The sequence below is a fragment of the Macaca fascicularis genome, chromosome 6, assembly GCF_037993035.2.
Source record: "Macaca fascicularis isolate 582-1 chromosome 6, T2T-MFA8v1.1".
Lineage (NCBI taxonomy): Eukaryota > Metazoa > Chordata > Mammalia > Primates > Cercopithecidae > Macaca > Macaca fascicularis.
The window spans coordinates 81,499,399-81,508,207 of record NC_088380.1 but is presented as its reverse complement, the minus strand read 5'-3'; the positions used below and the strand labels follow the sequence as shown (position 1 = coordinate 81,508,207).

Sequence of the window (8,809 nt, the reverse complement as noted above, 5' to 3'; positions counted from 1 at the left end):
TTAGGGAGGGATCCCTCTTTCTCTATCTTGTGGAATAGTGTCAATATGATTGGTATCAAATCTTCTTTGAACGTCTGGTAGAATTTTGCTGTGAATCCATCTGGTCCTGGACTTTTTTTTGTTGGTAATTTTTAAATTACCATTTCAATCTCACTGCTTGTTATTGGTCTGTTCAGTGTATCTAATTCTTCCCGATATAAATTAAGCTAAGAGGGTTGTATCTTTCCAAGAATTTATCCATCTTTTCTAGGTTTTCTAGTTTATGTATGTAAAGGTGTTCATAGTAGCCTTGAGTCATCTTTTGCATTTCTGTGGTGTCACTTGTAATATCTCCCATTTCATTTCTTACTGAGCTTATTTGGATTTTCTCTCTTCTTTTCTTGGTTAATCTTGCTAATGGTCTGTCAATTTTATTTATCATCTCAAAGAACCAGCTTTGTGTTTGATTTATCTTTTTTTTTTTTTCAGGCTTCATTCACTTTATTTTTCTTGTATAAAAACCCTATGTTGTAGCCATAGCTGGAGCTTGGGTCCTCTGCACGGAAACTCTAGCATGGGTCTTGACGAGGTGGTCAGTGAATTCCTTATAGGGAGACTTGGTGAATACAGTCTCCTTCTAGAGGTCAGGGGTCAAGTAGCTTTAGGTCTGAGATGGCATCAAAGGTGGTCTTGCCTAAGTTGCCCAGGGTGGCAATGCAGTCCCTGGCTGAGGTGTAGTAGTCATCAATACCAGGCATCATCAGCAACTTCTTGCGCACAGGGGCTGAGATGATGCCAGTGCCCCTGGGCACAGGGATAAAGTCACCAGCACAGAGCTGCAGCGGCCTGTCACCTTGCAAGGGATGGCATGGGGCTTTCCAATCTTGTTCCCCCAGTAGCCTATGTGCACAGGGACAATGGAGTGCTTGGCCAGGATCATGGCCCCAAGGATGGCAGTGACCACCTTCTTGGAGCACTTAACACCCAGACCGTCGTGGCCATTGTAGTCCCCGATGGCAACAAACGCTTTGAACCTGGTGCTGTGGCCAGCGTGGGTCTGCTTCTGCACTGGCATAACCTTCAAAACCTCATCCTTGAGAGAGGCCCCCAGGAAAAAGTCAATGATCTCAGACTCCTTGATGGGCAGGGAGAATAGCTCTCCAGGGATTTCATCTTCATGTCCTTGACCAGATGGCCCAGCTTGGTGACGGGCATCCACTCCTTGTCCTCACCTTGCCTCTGCAAGCTCCGTGGCTGCAACCCTGGCCCTGGATGCTACTGCCAAAGCCTCCCAGGAAGCCACCGTGGTTCCCTATCCCAGGGCCCCTGGGGCCTCCAGCCCCGCCTGCCCCTGCATTGCATCGGTGTCATTCGCCATTTGGTGTTTTCTCAAAGAAGCTGATTTATCTTTTGTATTTTTTTTTTAATTCATTTAGTTCTGTTTTGATCTTGGTTATTTCCTTTCTTCTGCTGGTTTGGGTTTGATTTGTTCTTGTTTCTCTAGTTCCTTGAGGTGTGACCTTAGATTGTCTGTTTGTGCTCTTTCAGACTTTTTGATGTAGGCATTTAGGGCTATGAACTTTCCTCTTAGCACTGCCTTTGCTGTGTCCCAGAGGTTTTGATAGGTTGTGTCACTATTGTCGTTCAGTTTGAAGAACTTTTTAATTTCCATTTTGATTTCATTTTTCACCCAGTGATCATTCAGGAGCAGGTTATTTAATTTCCATGGATTTGCATGGTTTTGAAGGTTCTTTTTGGAGTTGGTTTCCAGTTTTATTCCACTGTGGTCTGAGAGATTGCTTGTTACAATTTTGATTTTCTTAAATCTATCCAATTTCGATTTTCTAAATCATATTTGTGGCCTATAACATGGTCTATCCTGGAGAAAGTTCCATGCACTGTTGAATAGAATGTATATTCTGCAGTTGTTGGATGGAATGTTCTGTATATATCTGTCAAGTCAATTTATTCCAAGGTATAGTTTAAATCCATTGTTTCTTTGTTGACTTTCTGTCTTGATGACCTGTCTAGTGCTGTCAGTGGAGTATCGAAGTCTCCCACTATTATTGTGTTGCTGTCTATCTCATTTCTTAGGTCTATTAGTAATTATTTTATAAGTTTGGGAGCTCCAGTGTTAGGTGCATATATATTTAGGATTGTGATATTTTCCTGTTGGACAAGCCTTTTGTTGTTATATAATGTCTCTCTGTCTTTTTTAACTGCTGTTGCTTTAAAGTTTGTTACGTCTGATATAAGAACAGCTACCCCTATTTGCTTTCGTTGTCCCTTTGCCTGAAATGTCTTTTTATACTCCTTTACCTTAAGTTTGTGTGAGTCCTTTTGTGTTAGGTGAGTCTCTTGAAGTCAGCAGATGGTTGGTGACTTCTTATCCATTTTGCCATTCTGTATCTTTTAAGTGGAGCATTTAGGCCATTTACATACAATGTTAATATTGAGATGTGAGGTACCATTCCATTCATTGTGCTATTCCTTGCCTGTATACCTTGATTTTTTGTTTTTGTTTTTTAAATTGTAGTTTTGTTTCATAGGTCCTATGAGATTTATGCTTTAAAGAAGTTCTGTTTTGATGTGTTTCCAGGATTTGTTTCAAGATTTAGAGCTCCTTTTAGCAGTTCTTGTAGTGGTGGCCTGGTAGTGGCAAATTCTCTCAGCATTTGTCTGAAAAAGACTCTCTTTCCTTCACTTACAAAGTTTAATTTCACTGGGTACAAAACTCTTGGCTGTTGTTTTGTTTGAGGAGGCTGAAGATAGAGCCCCAGTCCTGTTTAGCTTTCGGGGTTTCTGCTGAGAAATGTGCTGTTAATCTGATATGTTTTTCTGTATGGGTTACCTGGTGCTTTTGTCTCACAGCTCTTAAGATTTTTTTCTTCATCTTAACTTTAGATAATCTGATGTCAATGTGCCTAGGTGATGATCTTTTTGTGATCAATTTCCCAGGTGTTCTTTGTACTTCTTGTATTTGGATGTCTAGGTCTCTAGCAAAGCAAGGAAAGCTTTCCTCAATTATTCTCCCAAATATGTTTTCCAAACTTTTAGAATTCTCTTCTTCCTCAGGAACACCGATAATTCTTCAGTACGGTCGTTTAACATAATCCCAGACTTCTTGGAGGCATTTTCTTATTCATTTTTCTTTGTCTTTGTTGGATTGGGTTAATTCAAAGAACTTCTCTTCAAGCTTTGAGTTTCCTTCTTTCACTTGTTCAATTCTATTGCTGAGACTTTCCAGAGCATTTTGCAATTCTCTAAGTGTGTCCATTGTTTCCTGAAGTTTTGATTTTTTTTTTAATTTATGCTATCTATTTCCTTGAATATTTCTCCCTTCACTTGTATCATTTTTCAGATTTCCTTACATTGGACTTTGCCTTTTTCTGGTGCCTCCCTGATTAGCTTAGTAACTAACCTCCTAAATTCTTTTCTGGTTAAATCAGGGATTTCTTCTTAGCTGAATGGATCCATTGCTGGTGAGCTAGTGTGATTTTTTAGAGGTGTTAAAGAACCTTGTTTTGTCATATTACCAGAGTTGGTTTTCTAGTTCCTTCTCATTTGGGTAGGCTCTGTCAGAGGGAAGGTCTAGGGCTGAACACTGTTACTCAGATTCTTTTGTCCCATGGGGTGTTCCCTTGATGTAGTACTCTCCCCCTTTTCCTAAAGATGTGGCTTCCTGAGAGCTGAGATGTAGTGATTGTTATCTCTCTTCTGGATCTAGCCACCCAGCAAGTCTACCAGGCTTTGGGCTGGTAGTGGGGGTTGTCTGCACAGAGTACTGTGATGTGAACTGTCTGTGGGTCTCTCAGCCATGAATATCAGCGCAGTATTTGGGGTGTCTCCTGAGTCCTGCAAAAGCAATCCACTTCCTTCAGGGGTCTGTGGGTCCTCTCCGGTTTCCTGATTCATTCCTGCAGTCATTCTGGAGCAAAAATTCATGATGCGAGATTCACATGCTGCTCTTTCCATCCGAGTTGGAGCTGAAATCTAGTCCTGCCTCCCATCTGCCAATGACTTCTTTTTTCTATTTAGATGTCTTTTATTTATTTCTCTTGTCTGATTGTTCTGGCTAAGACTTCCAGTACTATGTTGAATCTTAGAACATTTTAATTCTAATGATACCACTCCTGGCTTACATACTCTGTCTTATATGTTATTATGTTATTGTTATATAATATAATTTTATCATTTTTGTTTATCTCCACAAAACTGTATCATTTTTATTTTATAAGAATCAGTGTTTTGTTTTCATTCTATCACATACCTACATTTTTTTCTTTTTACAGCATTTTTTATCCCTTTTTTCATTTCCAACTTTTAAGTTCAGGGATACATGTGCAGGATGTTCATGTTTGTTACATAGGTAAACATGTGCCATAGTGGTTTGCTGTACAGATCATCCCATCACCTAGGTATTAAGCCCAGCATCCATTAGCTGTTTTTCCTGATGCTCTCCCACCTCCCACCCTCTACCCTCCAATAGGCCTCAGTGTGTGTTGTTCTCCTCCCCCTTGTATCCATGTTTTCTCGTCATTCACCTCCCACTTATAAGTGAGAACATGTGGTATTTGGTTTTCTGTTCCTGTGTCAGTTTGCTGAGGATAATGGCTTCCAGCTCCATCCATGTCCCTGAAAAGGACATGATTTTGTTCTTTTTTATGACTGCATAGTATTCCATGGTGTATATGTACCACATTTTCTTTATCCAGCCTATTATTGATGGGGATTTAGGCTGATTCCATGTCTTTGCTATTGTGAATAGTGCTGCAATGAACATATGTGTCCATGTATCTTTATAACAGAATGCTTTATATTCCATTGAGTATACATCCAATAGTGGGATTGTTGAGTTGAATGGTATTTCTGCCTCTAGGCCTTTGAGGAATTGCCATACTGTCTTCCACAATGGTCGAACTAATTTATACTTCTACCAATAGTGTAAAAGTGTTCCTTTTTCTGCCAGGTGTGGTTGCTCATGCTTGTAATCCCAGCACTTTGGGAGGCCAAGGCAGGGAGATCACCTGAGGTCAGGAGTTTGAGATCAGCTTGGCCAACATGGCAAAACCTTTTCTCTACTAAAAATACAAAAATTAGCCTGATGTGGTGGTGGACGCCTGTAATCCCAGCTACATGGGAGGCTGAGACAGGAGAATCGTTTGAACCCGGGAGGCAGAGGTTACAGTGAGCCAAGATCATGCCACTACACTCTAGCCTGAGCAACAGAGCAAGACTCCATCTCTCTCTCTCTATATATATATATATTCCTTTTTCTCCATCCCCTTGGCAGTATCTGTTGTTTTTTGACTTTTTAATAATAGCCATTATGACTGACATGAGATGGTATCTCATCATGGTTTTGATTTGCATTTCTCTAATGATCAGTGATGTTGAGCTTTTTTGCATATGTTTCTTGACTGAATGTATGTCTTCTTTTGAGAAGTGTCTGTCATGTCTTTTGCCCACTTTATAATGGGGTTGTTTTTTTCTTGTAAATTTGTTTAAGCTCCTTGTAGACTCTGCCTATTAGACCTTTGTCAGATGGATAGATTGCAAAAATTTTCTACCATTTTGTAGGTTGTCTGTTCACTCTGATAACATATCTACAATTTTCTTTGCATGTCAGACTTTCCACCTGAGATTACTTTCCTTCTGCCTGAAATGCATACATAGAATTTTCTTTAATGAGAATTTGTTGGTAGTAAACTTTCTCAATTTCCTTTCCCTCCACTGAATTATATTAATTTTCCCCTTGGTCTCTAAAGATATTTTTCTTGGATAATTCTAGATTAATAATTATTTTCTGTTACCAGAGTCAATATATAATGTTCTTTGTCTTCTGGTTTCAGTTATTGAAAATTTGGCTATCAGTTCATTGTTTTTCCTTTAAAGGTAACATGACTTTTCTCTCTAGTTGCATTTAAAATCATTTTGTCTTTGGTGTTTTGCCATTACTATGATATGTGTAGGTATGAATTTATTTTTATTTTTATTTTTCCCACTGAGGACTTGTTGGGCTTTATAAGTTTGCGGATTGTTGTTATCATAAATGTTGATGAGTTCTCAGCCATTATTTCTTCAGTTATTGTCTCATCCCATTTTATCTCTTCTGTCCTTCTGTCATCTGATTACATGTGTTTTAGACCTTCTTGCTCAATGCTCTATGTCACTTAACTTTCTTTTATACTTTCTATCTCTTTTTCTCTTTCTGCTTTATTCTGGGTAATTGAGCTCTACCTTCCAGTTCACTAATTCTCTCTTTAGCTGCCTTTAATCTGCTATAGAACTTACTAAGTTTTAAATTTCAATTATTATATATTAGTTCTTTTTCAAATTTTTACTTAATAGTTTATTTTTTCCTTTTTTAACTCATGTTTTAATTCTCTTGGTTCACTGAAGACATTAACATATTTATTTTATATTCTATGATTGGTACTTTAGTGTCTGAAGTTTTCATATATTTGATTTTGTTCTTTGTTGTTTCTGCTGGTTCTTACTCATAGTACCTTGTTTTCCTGTGTATTTTGTGAATTTTCATGATGGTGAATTGTTATTTCTTAGAACAGTGAGAATTCTTTAAGGTCTGACTTGAAGGTTAGTTATTGCAGAGATTTATATTTGATTCTATTATGTGTCTGAGAACTAAATTCTTGACTTGAGGTTTCTTGTACCACCTATGTAGTGTGAAGTTAGGATGTAGACAGGGAGAAAGCTGTTGTGGTTATTAATACTTAGGTTTTTTCCCACTTTCTATTCAACACTAAGGTCAGACCCATTTCCCTGAAGTTCTCTTTAGGGGTTTGGGGGAAGAGAGTTGTGATTACTTTTAGTATACTATTACTTAGAAGGTGTAGCATTTTGTCATCCCATTTTTATTGGAAGAATCACTTATTATGCTTTCTAACTTGAGAAGACCTGGTCTTTTTCTCCTCCTTCCCAATCCCCGGGAGGCTGTGGAAATCTAAGGTCAAGGTCATTTAGTTAGATATATAACCTCAAGAGAAAAGCAGGTTTCAGTATGGTATGTACCTTTCTGGGTTTCCATAGTCACTTAGTTTTTGACTTCTGAATATTCCTTAATGTCTTGCTTGGCTCTTGTTGCATTTAAAAAGGAAGTTTTAGCCCTTTTCACGAGATGGTGCCAAAAGCAAAGAAGGAAGCTCCCGACCCTCCTAAAACTGCAGCCAAAGCGATGGCTTTGAAGGCCAAGAAGGCGGTGTTGAAAGGTTTCCACAGCCACAAAAAAAAGAGAAGATCTGCACGTTACCCACCTTCCGGCAGCCCCAAACACTGTGACTCCAGAGGCAGCCCAGATATCCTCAGAAGAGCACCCCCAGGAGAAACAAGCTTGACTGCTATGCTATCATCAAGTTTCCACTGACCACGGAGTCTGCCATGAAGAAGATAGAAGACAACAACACATTTGTGTTCACTGTAGATGTTAAAGCCAACATGCACCAGATCTAACAGGCTGTTAAGAATCTCTATGACATTGATGCGGCCAAGGTCAACACCCTGATTTGGCCTGATGGAGAGAAGAAGGCATATGTTCAACTGGCTCCTGATTATGATGCTTTGGATGTTGCCAACAAAATTGGGATTATCTAAACTGAGTCCAGCTGGCTAATTCTAAATATATGTACATATTTTTACCATAAAAAAAGAAGTTTTAGTATTTTATTTAGCATTTTAATGTTTTCAGTTCGTGGTTAGGAAGATATCTAGTCCACCATACTTCTAGAAATGGAAGCTCATTTTTCTTTTGAAGGTAATTAAAGTGAAGGTTATAGTCATCCTCATTAGTAATCACAATGACTTGAAATCATTTCTTGTACCTAAGATAGATACTTTAGCACAAAATGAACAAAGGTCATATAATTAAAGAAAATTATCTTTCTCATATAGATAATGGGAGGGGAGGAAAGTAAAATGTTAAACAAAAAGCAAATGTTAAACCAAATGGTAACATTAATATTATTATTGCTTCTTTACCATTTTTGCACAATTTTCAATCATGATATATGAGATACTCCTTGCAAGAATTCTATGAGTTGCTGTTTTATTGTAAAATCAGAGTACCCTAAGAGTTGAGGCTGAGGGTTGTAATAGTTGCATTATATTCTGTTGCATTGATAAATATTTTTCTTCTTCTTTTAGTTATTAAAGTTAGTTCCGATTTTTTTTTGTTATAAAGACTACTGTTATGAACTTTGTTGACATGACTTTTTGTCACTTTATTTTTTTCTTATAGGAACAATCTTAAAAATAGTACTTCTGGGTAATAGAGTGTAGACAGCTTTAATTATTAAAAGTCTCATTTATGTGTGTTGGCTTGAGATTATGCATCCCTCAAATTTAGCATAATAACTGTTAGTGAATCACCAAGATCGTTGTAAAGTTTATGGTATAGCAGTAGCCTCAGATTTTGTACTGGTAGGGGTTTTAGAACAATTTCTTTTTCCAGGGCTTTGGCTCCCATTTCGTCTGCCAATTTGAAACCAGACATTCTCCTTTTAGTCATCAAAATACCACCTTCATTAGTTGAAGCCTGTATACCGTAAATGTGAAACAGCTTTTATACAACTTTGTTGGAATATAGCAGTTTGAATTTTCCTTCCTTCCTTCCCTCCCTCCCTCCCTCCCTCCCTCCCTCCCTCCCTCCCTCCCTCCCTCCCTCCCTCCCTTCCTTCCTTCTTTCCTTCCTTCCTTCCTTCCTTCCTTCCTTCCTTCCTTCCTTCCTTCCTTCCTTCCTTCCTTCCTTCCTTCCTTCCTCTCTCCCTCCCTCCCTCCCTCCCTCTTTTCTTTTTTTTTTTTTCTTTTTCTTTGA

At 38.4% G+C, this 8,809-nt stretch overlaps 1 pseudogene; it reads left to right on the top strand.

Moving 5' to 3' along the window:
* The first annotated feature begins 7,117 nt into the window (after positions 1–7,117).
* Positions 7,118–7,590, top strand: LOC107130015 (large ribosomal subunit protein uL23-like; annotated as a pseudogene).
* The last annotated feature ends 1,219 nt before the right edge of the window (positions 7,591–8,809 follow it).